Source organism: Chionomys nivalis, chromosome 17 (genome assembly GCF_950005125.1).
Source record: "Chionomys nivalis chromosome 17, mChiNiv1.1, whole genome shotgun sequence".
In the NCBI taxonomy this organism is placed as follows: domain Eukaryota; kingdom Metazoa; phylum Chordata; class Mammalia; order Rodentia; family Cricetidae; genus Chionomys; species Chionomys nivalis.
Window position 1 is genome coordinate 29,838,956 of NC_080102.1, and position 15,957 is coordinate 29,854,912.

General features: G+C 43.9%; 1 protein-coding gene across 2 annotated transcripts in view; it reads right to left on the reverse strand.

Moving 5' to 3' along the window:
• Fam135b (family with sequence similarity 135 member B) overlaps window positions 1–15,689 on the reverse strand; it is a 257,618-nt gene extending 241,929 nt beyond the window's left edge. For both annotated transcript variants that reach the window (XM_057792049.1, XM_057792048.1), the window contains exon 1: window positions 15,173–15,689. The gene's annotated coding sequence lies outside the window, so the exon portion shown is untranslated. The remainder of the gene's footprint in view (window positions 1–15,172) is intronic.
• Between the last annotated feature and the right edge of the window lie 268 nt (window positions 15,690–15,957).

The following is a 15,957-nucleotide window of genomic DNA, read 5'->3' on the forward strand; positions in this document are numbered from 1 at the left end:
CTTCCTTACTGTTCCATGATCTCGCTAAAGAGGTCTTTCACTACCTTGGCTAGGTTTGCTCCTATGTATTTGTGGGTTAGTTATTGTTGGCTGGAGATTTCAGCATATTCATCTATTCCAAAACAAGAATCCTATTATCTCGCCCAGGTTTGTCAGGAACTCGATATGCAATCCAAAAAAGCCTCAGATCCCAACCCCTATTTCTTCTAATGCCTGAATTTCTGGCTTGTTGTATCACACCTGGATGAACTTTTCTGTAATCTCAGTTTTATGAATGAAGTTCACAGATCAAGTAATTTGGCCATGAGAACAGAAGTATTCATGATGGGAGCTAGGATCTCAGAAATTTGTTACCCTCATATACCATAGCCTATAACTATAATGATACTATGGTCCAACTAAGCCCAGTTCTGTGAGGCCCCAGAAGGAAGTGATAAGCTCAACCCCCTGAGGGGTGGGGAAGTTTCCCAGATAAGATGAAGACTGAGATGGATCCCTGAGGGGTGGGGAAGTTTCCCAGATAAGATGAAGACTGAGATGGATCTGGACCAGCAAGGGAAGTTCCAGATGAAAGTGGTATGTGTGTGTGCAGGTACGCACGTGCACACATGCCCATACTCTTCCAAAGAAAGAGTGGTTGTGCCAAAAGTGTAAATGAATCCACCAACCTCTTTTGGGTGATATCTCACCCTTTCTACCCCTGAAAGCCAAACTCTGGGCTCCAGGAATACCTGCAAAGGAAGCTTCCAGTCCTGGGCACACTCACTCATCAACTCTGCAATGTCTGTCTCCCACTGCATTCCACTGTTTCAACATAGCCTCAGTTTTAACTTCACATGAGACACATCTTAAAAATAGCATATTGATTTTAAATCTAGATGTACATAATATATTTCATTAAAATCCCAGAAGTTCCAGCATAAACATTAGTCACTGATTTGGAATTCAAACATCCAGAGGGATGCTGAATTAAACCATACAAACAGAGAGGAAAGGGCAGATGAGGAATTCCAGGGAATGCATTTCCCTTCACTTTTGATTCAATTGTCATAACGTATTGAAAAATAAATAACTAAAGTTTTGACTTCTTACCTGAATAAGTACAAAGAACATGATTTGCCCTAGATTTATAGTCATCTGTTGTTTGTGTATTTAACACGAGCAGTTTGTTAATCCTATGAATGGTATTTCTATATAGCCATGTTCACAGTCAAAAGATGTTGGAACAGACCTGGCATTAATAATCACCCACAACCCCCTAAATGAATCACCTTCTCCAAGTCATCAAACAAAGGTTTAATCATGTCCTCCAAACTCACAGCTGAATGGAAAAACTTCATGGTAAACTGGCTGAGGGTTATTTTGGGTGGCTTTTAAGCCTTGTTTTCTTTGTTGTTGGTGGTTTTTTTAATGATGAGTAGCTAAATTTTAAAGATACTTCACAAGAGTCTTTTGCAGAGTGATAGGGAAAGGAAATGTTTTTGATGATCAAACTATCATGGAATCAGGTTTTGGCTTCCATTCAGGTTTGCTGTACAACTGAGAGCAAGTACTGACCATCTCTGTGCCTCCTCTCCTCCCCTTCCGCTGTGGCTGACAATAGCTTCTACATAAAGAGCAAGTAAAAGTGTTACCTAAGAGTGAACGAACTTCCTTAGCCCTGGCACACAAAGGGCCTTAGAAAGAACTTCCCTTCCTTCATCTTCAGTCCTGACTGATATGTAGCACGAATTCTAATAGGGCTTAATAATAAAAACCCAGAGTCAGGTGTTAGGGTGTGAACGCTGAAAGAACAGAGAAGTAAAACAGCCAGTCACTAGTTCTTACCTCTACGAAATTCTCAGACCGAAAGGGATATCCTGTCTCTACAAGTCCTCACAGACTGAATGCCTTGAGCTCCTATCTCCTCCTGTCTTATATTCCTCTCTCCAAACAGCCATATCCCTTCCTTTCTCCACCTCCCTGGTGCTGGGATTAGAAGCATGTGACTCCCAAGTACTGGGATTAAAGGTGTGAGCCACCACTGCCTGGCTCTGCTTCTCTTTTAGATTGGATCGATCTCCTGTAGCCTAGGTTAGCCTTGAACTCACAGAGATCAACATGCTTTTGTTAAAGGTGTGTGCCACCACTACCTGGCCTCTACAGCTAACTAGTGATCACTCCACACTCTCTGATCCTCAGGATAGCACAAATAAAATATCACCACACTGATAAGGCTAAAATATCCCTTTAAAATGATTGTATTGGTCACTCTTTACTTCCAATATTCATACAATTTAAAAACCAAGAAGAAACAACAACAAAAAAAAAAGCAAGGAAACCTTATTGTGTGATTCAGAAGCAATTATATAAATAACCATCCTATTCCTCCCAAAGGCCAACAGAAACCTGCATGCTGAAATGCCACACTTGACGGATTCTACCCTGGTGACAAGATTCCAAAGTTAATCCTATCTTTATATATTTCCTTTAAACAAACAGAAAGGGTAATTTATTCTTCAGTGTGTTTTATGCTCTCATTTAAAATCAACAAGGTTTCATAAAAGCCACGTCTCATCTACCTGAAGTAACACCTCACATGTTGTGTGCCCTAGAAACCCATTTCCAGATAACTTATATCCAATCTTTCGAATAAAAAAATACTTTATATTTAATTTCATCAATGTCAGATGTGACTTACTTCAGAAATCTCTCTTCTGTATTACTCCAGTCAAGTCTATAGATTATAGTTTGGTATTTTTTGTTGTTTGTTTGTTTGTTTGTTTGAAGACTCACTGCTAGCTATGCTTCTGAATAAGTCCTTGCGTAGAATGGTCACACATGAATGTTCTAGAACCCCTAAATCATGATCATCTCCCAAGTGCAACACAGAAGGTCCAAGGTGCTACCTAACAAAGACTGTCATCCCATGATCTATCCTATGCCCAGGCAATCTTGCTTTTTGCTTCAGGGGATGGAGGGATGACTCAGTGGTTAAGAGCACTTGCTACTCCTGCAGAGGACTCAGCTTTAGTTCCTAGCACCCACACAGAGTCCCCAAACTGTTTAAAACTCCAACACTAGGAGCTACAATATCATCTTCTGGCCTTAAGGAGAACTGCACACACATGGTACACATATATACACATACATACAAGCAGGCAAACAATATACATAAAATAAAAATAAGTAAATTATTTTAAAGAGTAAAATGCTGCCTCTTCTTAATGGGTGCTAAAGTATTCAGGTCACTCTTTAATCAGAGCAAACACTAATCTCCCACTATGAACTGTGAATTGTAATTTAATCTGTTCCTTTTTATTAGTATAGTTTTATTACTAGTAACAGGTCCACGTGAGATGCATTTTATCATTGCTTCAGGGGTAAAGAAACCAAAGGTAACACAAGTTAAGTAACAAACACAACTGAAGTGTTGAGATCGTCCATGAGGAAGCTGAGCTTCTAACCATGATCAAGGGAAGAATGTTGCTGAATCCATAGACTACGGAGGCTCTAGGGTGAGTATGGCTCTGGCAGTCCTTGCCCTTCTCCCCCATTCCCTCTACCTTGCTAAAAAAAAAAAAAATTATTAGATTACATTTTTAAAGCTAGTCACCAAGGTCTATTCCCTGATTTGGCCACTTCCTCCTCCTGAAGCTATCTACCAAGGCTCGGCTCTTGACATATTAAAGTTCAGCAAAGGAAAGCCCCCTTTAGCTCATCTAATTAACATGCCCAAGCTAAACACCTCATCTTAACACGGGGTTTCCCATTTTACCTTTATAACCTGTCATTTGCCTATGTGCCATGTCTGTCGCCCCTCTATGCAGAGGCAGTCCTTTGTCCCTCTGGGACAAATACTCCCACCCCCTCTCCCTTGTTCGGTCCCCTTCTTGTTTGTCCTTTATCTCCTCTGCCACTGCCTCCTAGCCCATTCTAACACAAACCTCCCCTCTTTTTCTTCTTAAAATTACACCTGCAAGGTCATTTGCCTGAGTCAGAAAGCAGCCAGGATAACTTTTCTTCCCTGCTTAATAAAGGATCTCTCTGTGAAAAGGGTGTTTATGTGTGGTCTGTGCCTAATCCCGATCTGGGAGGAAGCACCCCCCCCCCCCACTGTGCAGGAGTCTCCTTCAGCACTTCTGTTTTTAGGGTTAACTATTTGGCCTTGAGCAACAAATTGGTGAGTTCTCTCCCAAACAGTAAGTTCTTACATAGAATGAAACCCATTTGGATGCTTTTATGTATGTGCTGGCTTATTTTACCTTTCAATGCCTCCATCTATATTTATCCAAATGACAATATTTCATCCTTATTTGTAGCTAAAATATATTTGCATTCATGTTTTTTGAGAGACAAGCAACAAACAGTACAGCACAAATGGAAAAGGAAGGCATGGCAAAGGTGCCTGGCTTCCAAGCACTCCAAGCTTAGGGAACCCTTGCACAGCAGTATGTTTTTCTGGATACTTCTCTCAGGGTCCCCTGAGCATCTGATTTATATCAAAAGCAGGCTAGGTGAGCTCCCATGGAAATAGGTTGTAATGTATTGAAGGTGATGAGTGGTCCTCTATCGGGTGCCCTTCACCAAATTCTTGTGTTGGCTGATAACACACAAGACATAGTTAAGAAAGCCTCCTGAGAACTGTTCCCGGCTGATAGTAACTTCCTTGCTCACAAATACTTGAAAAGAAATGTGGCCAAAGACAGATCCATAGGCCATCACACAATCCTGGACCTTGTGCTATGGGCCAGGTGGAGCCCAGAGCCTTAAGAACAATCAGACTGTGACCAGAACTATACCCACATCTCTGTCTGTCCTCTCGCCTTCTCTTTTCTTTGCTTTTCTTTTCCTTTTTCCTTCCACCTCTTCTCCCCTCTCCTCTCCTTTCTTCTTCCTCTCTGCCTCCTCTCTCCCTCCCTCTCCCTCTTCCACTCTTGCTATCTCTTATCCCTCTCTCTCATTCCCATCTCCCCTTATTCCCTCCCTCCCTCCCTCAACCCCTCTCTCGTTCCCTGCCCTCTTTCAACAGACAAAACGTCAGTCCATCACTCTCAAGAATCCCAATTCTGGATTTGTATCTCAGGAACTTGACCAAAGACACAGAGTAGCAAGACCCTCCACAAGACCAAGGAACTGCCTAGGGTCCCTGGACTAACAAGTATTCGAGCTAATGTGACCATCCCAGCTGTCTTATACAGGATTGAGAGGTTTCCCAGAAAACTGGGCAATCCCAAGAGAGATGGACAAAGTGTCAACTCTAGTCAGAACAAGGATTCAACCCAAGACATGCTTCCCTCTAAAGATGATGCTTTTTAGTTGACACACTCCTGTCTTACGTGCACTCAGACGACATGCTGTACAGAAGCTCAGTAAGAATGCATCCACCATATGACATACATGTAGGATCTTCACAGTTCCAAGGAAGCCCTATCCAAAAATCCATTCTTCACTGGGAACCGTGAGAGAACTGGGGATTCTGTGATGGCTCTGGTAAGGTTTAACAGGATGTGTTTCATTAGCTTTGTCTGAGAAGAGTGGCTGTGTATTTTATCACATGTTCAATGAATCCTTGACATCGTTCAGGTTAAGAATCACTATCCAAGAGAGCATGGCTCTTATCTTTTGATTAAATACAACAGGGTGGCTGTACTGCTGCCCCATAATTACTGGTCTCAATAGGAAATGATTCCCAAGAAATGATAAAACATTCACCCCTGGGCTAAGCAGTATCCTGGGTAGCAGTCATCTGCTAGATGGCTCAGTCTGCCCTGCTCTAAGTCCTGGTGCTGAACTATGGGCTGTGCTGTAGTGTCTTTTCTACTAAACTGCAACTTGAAAGACTTCTGCCAGTGTTGGCAGAAGGTACAGGCAGGGAAGGCTGCCTCAGAGAAGGAGCAGTATCTGGGAGCAGGTTTCAGTGTGCCCTTGAACCAGATGCCCACCTTCTGACCAGGCTGTGCTGACTATATTTCAGTCAAGCTATGGTTACCGATTTTAAACCGAAAATAGAAAGCAGCATCTTATTATTGGAGATTTCTAGTATTAATTCATTATTATTTTATAAATATTTATTGCATGCTGTTTGTGTATAGGAACTCTCCTGAGTATTGGATGCAGTTATAAACGTGGCAAAGTCCAGGTACTTCCAAGCACACTATCTTGTAAGACAGTCAGTAAGAAAATAATTCAATATAATCTATACTACTATTTCAGAGAATGATAGAATCATGAACATTATGTGATTGATTGAAAGTGTCACCCCAGCCCATAGCATCCACCCTTGGAGCAGAAATGGAGCAGGAATAGAGCAGGAAGCTCTATTTCAAGCCCCTTCCCCCTGGGAGTTGCCTTGGTCCAGACTCCACCTCCGGGAAGCCCACCAAGCACTGATCCCTCCCCAGGGAGAGTCAGGACTACTCCTACAGGCTATTTAGGCTGCCATGGAGAAAAAGAACAGGTGGTCTTTAGGTTTTGCATGTCCCCCCCCCCGCTCCGTCTCTCTCCCTTTCCCTTGCCATGCCCCCGGCCACCCAGAAACACTGCAGTAAGGGTGGGCCTTGATTTGGTCTAATTTGGACTGATTCAAATTATTTGCGTTGGTGGACAAATTCTTCTTAAGATTATTCTACCATTATGAATAAAAATAAAGAAACTTCAGGACCTAGAAATGCAGAGAAGTTTCTAGAGAGAACTCTGTGAAGAAAGGGCCTGAGTCAGGGAAGAAGTGAACTATAGGGACCTTAGGGATAGTGTGACCCTGCCAGCAGTGTCTTCATAGAGAAATCTCTATGAAGGGAAACTACCCAGGAGAAAGATTGACTTGTGATTTTCATTTTGGGTAAGAAGAGGTAGAGGGCCTGTGAGTTTAGAATGTGATGTTTTTTATCTTGATAAACTTTATGACCATATATTAGTTTCAGAAATTCATGAGTCTATGACTTTATGACTTTTTTTTTTTTTTTTTTTGGTTTTTCGAGACAGGGTTTCTCTGTAGCTTTGGTGCCCGTCCCGGAACTAGCTCTTACAGACCAGGCTGGCCTCGAACTCCCAGAGATCCGCCTGCCTCTGCCTCCCCAGTGCTGGGATTAAAGTCGTGCACCACCACCGCCCAGCTGAGTCTATGACTTTTCATGAATGTATATAATATACTTTGATCACGCTGACCTCAACAGTACCCTCTCTTGTTCCCACCCCCACTCTCAGTTCTTTCATCTCTTCTCAAATAAAACCAATGTTTTAACTTATTGGAATTCTACGTGCCTTAGAAATTGATTGGTAGAAATGTAATTATTTATTTAAATATTTATTATAGCATTTTTTAAATCCATATATGTGTGCATGTACATTGGTCACCTCTATCCCTTATTCCCTTTCTCTCTCCAGCTCTCCAGTCTCTCTAAATACTTTTCATCTCTGTTTTCATTTCATGTCATTTTTTATAACTCATTAAATCCAATTAATAATATTCAGGATCCCCTTTCTCATAAAGAGTTCTTCTCTTTATTGATTTGCTTAGGGTGATAACTTCTATTCCTGTCATCTCAAGAAATGTCTGCCTATGGCTTCTTAATTCTACATATGCATCCAAGAACTTTTTTCCCCCTGAGCTTTCTGATATATCTCTACTTACCTACAATATATATGGACAGCTTCAGAGATTTTACATTACTTTATTCAAAGAGAATTCATCATTTCCCGCCTTAAAACCTTTTCTCTTGGCCTTATGTCCCCCAGCCAAAATGGAACAACAAGTCCATGTGTCAGAACAAGTTAGTAACCCTGTCCACTCTTTTGCATGGTGTACTGAGTCATCTAGCAAAGCCCTCAGAGCCCACCAACTTGGCATGTCTCCAGTTCTATCTACCGCCTCCATCCCCACTACCTTGATTTGAGTTGGGACATCTTTCCTTCCATGTGCCCTGTAGTTCCCCATCCAACCACTGTCTCTGGCCTCTACACTGCTTATATTTTCCCTGTGCATTTTCTACACTGTAGACAGAATGGAAAACTTTAAAGGCAAGAATTGAGTGATATTTCCTCACTGTAAAATTTGCTCACAACTCACATTTACATTCAGATAAAACTAAGTTCCCCTGTAAGGTGCCCAAGTCCCTGTTTGGCTCAGTGTGTGCTTAACTATTTACCTTTCTTTCTTCTCACCCTTGCCTCAAACCTCCCCCAGGTACTTCACACCCATTCACCCCTCAGTATGCAGTGCCCTATGCAAATCGGGGTACCAGCATTGGCTTTAGCCTTTGTCTGAAACACCTTCTAACTCTATATGCCATGTTTGTCTATCTAACATCAACCTAACATTTATGTCCTCTTTTAGGTATCTTTCCCTCCCAGAACTCCCAGAAGCTACCCACCTGGCCTAGTCATGACTGAATGTCATCCTTCTAACCTATACGCATAGCACATCCCTGGAAGAGTCACTTCTGTGGTTGACCCATTCTGTTCTGTGATTTCTCCACTCTTTTTTTTTTTTCATAGTTTGTGTACTTTTTAAGGAAAGAAACTTTGTCTTTAGCCCTCTAAGCTTCTAGGACAGAACAGGGGTCATAAAGTGTTCTTATAAAATATATGTAGACTAGATGAGTTATGGTATATTCAAGTTCCTTTGCTGCACAAGTTAGGAGAGTTACCCTAAGTCCTGCTTGAGGGACATAATTTGTTTCAGATTATCTGTTTTAGACTGTCTTAGACATTTAGATGAATGTGTACATGTGAGTGTGTGTGTGTGTGTGTGTGTGTGTGTGTTACAGCTAGTTAAAGCCAGGGCTTTGGGCAAGAGTGACAAGCACCGTACCATTGAGCAGTCTCTCCCGCACTTATATTCAAGTTCTTCTTCATTTGTTTCCTCTATCAGGTTTCTCATAGCAGATGACCCAGACACTCAGCTCACTAAAATGTAATAGCCCAAGAAGAATAAATGTCTGGACATAAGAAAGTCAGACACTCAAGACAAAGCTGAAGTCAAAGGAACTTGACTGACTGTTGGGGAAAAAGAGAGGCACTGGTATGTCAACGAAGCCTCCCCAGGAGCCTTTCCTTGAGACATTACCAGGAGGTGCATCTGGTTGGAAGAGGTAGACAAGTCTGAATCAGAGCCATCTTTGCTATTCCGGCCATAGCTCATGTCCATACAGAGACTTCCTGTTGTGCTCCCTCAGAGGGAAACAGTTGGCTCTGCCTTGGGAATAGCTACATGCCCAACGTTCCCTCACCCCTCAGGATGGAATACACCCCTTCTCTTCATTACCCTTACCAATCAACCATAGCTGAAGACTGTGATCTCAGAAACTGTGACATCACTTCACCTAACACAAAATTAGAAAGAAAGTTCTCAGGGGAAAAGAAACAATCTCCCTGTGTTGTGAAGCCAAACAAAGAAAAACTGTAACTTTGATTAAAATGTAAGTCATGACATCAAACACTGGAGAGGAAAAAATGCCTAAAATATAGTATGAATGAGCACCAAGCAGCCAGACCCTCCAGTGAATGCCATGCTAGGGACTCATCAAACAGGGACTCCTCTAGGTTTCCATGTCTCATGAAGCACTTAGTCTGAGTGGTCTTGATGTCCAACTGCCAGGAGATGCAGAGTACATCAGAGGGATGTAACCAGTAATGATTATTCATTTAATTTTTAATCTATTATTGAGAATGCCATTGTTTATCTTCTGCATCATTCTAAATGTTGGGATCATCATTTACCCGAGAGTCTAGAAATATTGTATTCCTTCATACATTCATTCACTCAACAAATATGGACTCATCTCGCATCAGGAGAGGACCTCTTGTTTTTCTGGGAGTTCCCAGAAGCCAATGCTATATTCATTCGTGAATCCATCTATTCAAGTATGCACACACTGAGCACACATCACTTGAGAGAATTTGTTCTACCAGTGGGAGTTCCATGGTGCACTTTTTAAAGTACTGCAGGGAAAGATAGGGGAAAGAAGAGATGTTGTTCAGAAGTAGGTGACAAAGGGTGGACTAATTTTCTCATAAGGAGACACTGTAACTGCTGCCAAAATAAGTTGCAAATGAACATTTGCTTCATGGAAGAAAAGGGGATCCCAGGAGAATGCATCTCTGTGGACCGCTGGATATGTACAAGATGAGCAGAGGTTAAAAATGAGTATCGTGACAGGTGGGGACAGTAAGAGAGGCTATGATGAGGGTCTATCTTGGGGTGGGAATAGGTTAAAGTTTGGAGAGAGGTTTTCAGCTCTAGGTTACAAAAACAGAGAAGGGCTTTGATTTACCAAATTCAATTTCAATTTTCCAACCATCAAGCCAGCTGCTGTGTACAGAGGCTCACCAGGGAGGCCAGCGTGCCAACTCAAAGTCAGATTGATTAGTTCACGTACAGGGTGAAAGGACAGACCCAGAGTGATTGTAGTGCGTCTTGGAAGACATCCAGGAAAACAACTGTGTCCCTTCTTTCCTCTTCCCTCACTGGTCCCCAGTCCTGACAGTGCTCCACTCGGACATTTGTCTGAGAGATAAAGCAGTATGGTCCCCTCTCCGGCACCATTATCACACGACTCGCTACCTCCTGTTCTCTACATCCTGACTCCCATAGCCCAACTGCAAGCAACTCTTACCTGCCAGGTTATGCATCAGGCCATCCTACGCTTCATTTGATCTAGCTCCTCTAGTCTACCCTCCACTCTGTAGCTAGAGAGACAAGAGCATTCTGCACAAATACTGGTCTTTCCATGGCTTCCCCTGACCTTCAGAGGAGAGGGAACACTTAAGAGGCTGGTGTACAGACTCTCAATGATGTCAACTCTCTCCATCTCACCAGATTTCGTAGACAACACTTTACCTCAGCCAAGCCTCGTACTCACTTCCTGGCACTTCTTCTTCCGTTTGCATCTCACCTTCTATACCTGCTTGCTTTCCCTCCATTCTCTACATAGACATTCTTTCAGACCTGAGCTTAGATCTCTTCTATTATTTAAAATCAACCTTGACAGTCTCTTCCAGGAAATGGGTAGAAGGCCATTCCCCTGGCTCATATAACCTGAACCTGACCTGGTGCATTCTTTTCACTTCCAATGTTTGATACCCAAAATAGATGTTAAGTTCATTAGCAGAACCCTGCCCAATTCATGGTGGAACTTCCAGGTCTGGCATGTGAAAGGAGAGAGGGCAAGAATTTTTATATAAACTCTACACACCAAATGTTCAAGATTCCACTCAACCCACACCAAGGGTGGGGTGGTCACAGAGACTGACTCATGGTGTCAGTCACCTTTAGGGGCGGTGCGATCATCCTCTACTACAACGTCAGAGACCACTGTGTAGTCACCTAAAAATGGTTCCTGTTTCAGCAGAAACATTCAACATTGCTGATCACCCATAGTCCAGGAAATCCAAAAACATTAGAGATCGTACAGATTCCACTAACCCTCACAGATGACATCAGAATTCATACGTGCACCTTCCAGTTGGTTAAGTAAAGTGCTTCCTGCAGGCTAGACATTGCAGCAAAACATTTTACCTAGTGAGAGGTGGACTGAGGTATCCGAAAAATCCCAAAGGCCAAAGATCATGTTCAACACCTTACCTTCACAAGGAAAGAAAAGACTCCTGGTGTCAGTGGTGGCATTAGGCTTTGAAGTCTAAAGTTTTGAACAAGTTCTAAGGTTTGATGAAAAGGATAGATATAGAGCCAGAGATAGAAGACCACAGATGAAACCTCGGTAAAGAGAGCATAGGTCAACGTATATGAGTACTGAAAGACAAGCAAGTAGGGCCATTGAAATCCTCCAGGCCAATTATAGATAATGGAACCAAGGTCTGAAGATGGAAGACAGGTCATCAGTCCTATAAACAATGTCAGAATTAGAACCCATTCCTGAATCAGAACCAGAACCACAACTAACTGGGCTCCCCTCCCTCACGGACTCTCACATCTCACATATAACCAAAAGGTGTTCTCTCTCTCGCTTGCTCTCTCTCTCCCTCTCTCCCTCTACCCCTTCATCAATCTCAATGTCTATTTTGTAGATGCAATACAGGAAAGAAATGAATTTGGGGCATTTAAAATAATTCCGGAACCTTCTATAATTGGCAACTATATTTTTCATTGGGAAGTCACATGCCATTTTTCTTACTTTATGTCTTCTGAGCCAATCTGGGAAGGTAACCGTCATTATGATATCTTACAGGGAAGACAAGTGGCCAAGGGAATAGAATGATTTACTGAAGGTCACAGAGAGCTAACAAGAAGAGGAGGCAGGGCTTTGGAGTGCATCTCATCCAAGCCTGTGCAATTAAGCTCAGGGATGCTGCTCATTTTCTGGAAGAAATGAAGTAAAAGCGAGCATGTGCTAATGCTGAGTACTTTGTGGGTCATGGGAAGGTGTTTTTTTTTTTTCTTTCTGCAGTGCTATTCCTAAGTGGTCAGCATCAACTTTGAGTTTGATGTCAACAGTCATATGCTACAAATGAGGAAACTGGGATAAAAGGGGAGCCTAGCACCCTAGCTCTCAGTCCTCTTAGAACCTATGCCCAGTCCTAGTCTCTCTGAAGCCTGTTTGTACTGTTTCCCATTTTATGAAAGCTGTTAAAAGAGTTAAATGGAAGGAACAGAAATACATTCTAAATGTAACACATCCTATCTGAAACACTCAGCAAATGTCATATGAAAGCCATTTAGCACCAGACTGCAACAATTCTAAAGTGTCCCTGGAAAAGAAATGAATGTTTTGGGACTAAGTTTGTGCCTGTGGTACCTTTCACTCTGCTTCAGTGGGCTGGCCCTAAACAATGCATAGCAGACTAGCAAACATCACTCTGGCTTGCTGCAGCCTGAGATGGGAAGGTACCAGGAACAGACTTTGTGGTACCTCTTCCAGGACATGTGGTCAGGTTGCGGATAAAGTCTATTCTCTCACTCAGCACCATTCAAAATAGGTTGTGGGGCCACCAGGAAGGCCAGGTAGGCAGAAGCCTCTGCCCTTATGGAACATAGAATCTAGAGAGAAAAGATATGTGTATACAAGCAATGACACAGCACACTCTTCCCGTCACAACAGGTACAGAATGTCCTGTTGGGAAGGCTCCAAGTCTTATGGAACCTTTGAACTGGTCCCCAAAAAGAAGAAGAAAGTGAGGAATGGTTACTTTTGGCAAAGACACCAGCATGGGCCAAAGCAGAAGCACAAACAAGCAGAGAAGGGCAGAACACCAGACCTGGCTCATTTGAGAGATTACAGTTTCCTCAGCAGTGAAATCTAACTGTACGGATTTGGTCAGGTTCATCAAATAAATCTGACATTACAGAGTGGAGCTGGATTTGAAACAATTGCAGCTCACAAAGAACCCACAGTGTGTGCAGCATTTAAAGGAATCCTCACTTTTTGCAAATACCTCTCTGTGCTCTATGCGATGTTTGGTTCACTCTGTGCTACACAGAACTCACTGATGAACAGACTGGAGCACCACCTTCCACGGCAAAGCTCTTGACCTTCAGCAGTCATAAACAAGGAGGACATGCAATGTTTACCCCCAATAAAGCCCTCTTTATATTGCCCAGGTATCTCCAGAACAATACAGCATTCCAGCCATGACTCACTGAGGAGTATTTCCGCTCCTTCCATAGGTGATGTCTATGTCATGCCTTGCTAATCTGAGATTTGTTCTTTAGAAAATGATGCTTTTCTTAAAATTGCATTAGTCATCAGACTTTAAAATCCTTCCCCACTTGTACCCTCTCTCATTACATTTGGTTGTTAGGAGAGCCTAGCAAACTCCAGGGTTGTAGTATCCCATTCTATAGATGAGGGAAGTCCCAACAATGTAGGAGCAATTCAAGGTCATACAACAGGTGTAAGATATAAACAGAGTTGAGACCCATTTCTGACTCCAGACTCTTGCCCTCTTTCCTCTACGTGACAATGTACCATCTCCCTATAATATACTGTCCTCCTTGTGGCATAAATCCCCAGATGAAATACTGGCCAGATCACATCCTCTTGGGTAACATAACCACTTCATAAATTAAAAGCCCAATTAAAGAACATACCCTTTTAACTGGGTCTTACCACAGTCCCCTGAGGCTAGGATATAAAAAGAGAACCCTTTCACAGTCAGTGGCTACCTGTCCTGGAAATTCTTCAGAAATCTGCTCAACTCTATGAAGAGGTTTTGACTCAAATTATCCATCGAACTTGACGTTCTTCCCATTGGGTCTTTTGGGGTTCTTCTCCCAACTGAACTGGGTGAAATCATGTGCCAAAAAGCTCCAGCCCTCTCCCTGGCCCAAAGACGCAGCTAACAGTCCATCATACAATGTAGATACCAAGTGAATCCAGGGTTTAAAATAAACAACATTAAGAGCAGTGGAACCTAGTGGAAACATTGTCCCCTAGTTTATATTAGGGACTGAAGTGGGGTTCTCTTCTCTAGCTGTCTGAAAGTGGGATGGTTTGTCAGTGGCCAAGGGCTTGAAGGGTGTCTCTGAACACCATCCAGTTTTTGTTTTGCTGGCATCAGGGAGGGAGGGGGAAAGTAGATGAGGAGGATGGGAGGGGAGTCTCTTCCTAAAGCTGCTTGAAAAATCTTATTTCTTTTACTATCAGATCCACCCCCCCTACAATCAAAGCATCTTATCTACAGCACAGTAAACTCTAGGGGTACTCCTTGGTCCTCACATCTTAAGAGTTACTACTACCCTGTCTAAATATCTCCTGCAGTGGTTGTGTTTAAAGCTGGTTTTACCTATGAAGAGTTGTTGTGTGTTATGGTCCCTTTCTGTACCACAACTGAACTACATTGCATCCCACCCCCAAAAGAGAAGGTCTCTGAGTCAGCTGCCCCACACAGAACAGAGACCGTAACCCCCTCCATCTCAACAAGGTCTTTTGAGCTTGCTCCTCAGTGGCTCAGAGGACCTGAACAGACAGGTCTAAATGAGCCCCTGGGAAACCACCTCATTCACCCAGTCACATCAGTGTTCCTTCTTGTCCTTTCAAGACTTGCCTACATGTGGGGCAAGATCAGTGGACAGAGAGATCTGGGAGAAAAAATAGAGAAAGATAAAAACACATTTCACGGCAGAATCCTCACTTAGTAATAGAAAGCCATCCAACTAGCATCCGCGCTTCCCAAAACGTCACTGCCACAAAGGAGAGAGTTTTACAGCTGGTGACCCCAGAGCGTTCTCACCTACCTGTCTCCCACTGCAGGGCTCTCTCTCTCACCTCCTAGGGCCCAGTTCCAGCTCTGGTCCCGCTCTCTTCTTCTCACCTTCTCCAGCAGCCAACACTGGCAGCGACCGTGGGCGGACCAAGGAGTCCACGGCACCTGCGAGCTGTGTCTCAGGTCTCCACCGTGAGGCTGCCTGGAGGAGGAGCAAACGTACGCTGCCCTCGCCGCCGCTGCTGCCGCCGCCACCGCCACTGCCGCCTTGGTACTGATGCGGTTGCTATGGTTATGGAACTCCGCAGCTGCCCCCTCTTGGTGCAACAGCTGCCCGGCCACCGCGGCCTCCTGGCAGCCCCAGCTAAGGTGCCCGAGGCAAGGTTGTGAATGTGGTTAAGGGAATTCTTCCCCCGCCTGAGACAAGAATGAGAGACTGCACTTGAGCCCTGGCTGAGTCTCTGGGCTTTGCTCACCTCAGCGCCCTTGCGCTTCTCCTTCCCCCACCCGGACCTAAGCCCAAACCTAAGCACCACACAGCGCGGGCTCAAGGCCTAGAGAGCCCTCCCTGCCGCTCGGCTCTGCTCCTGCAGCCTCTGCGCACCGCGGTAGGCTGTGCGACTGGCTGGGAGGCGCCGCTCCTATCCCCCACCCCTGTCCGCCAGGAGAGCCTAGACGCGCCAGGCTGCCCTGAGGCCAAACCCCGCCTGCTTGCAGGCTCTCCTGCCAGCCCGCCCAGCCTGTGGAGGGCGCAAGACGCTGGGCCAGAGAAGTCCGGCCCCAAACAGCCCAAGCTGGCCAGGAGCATGCTCAGTC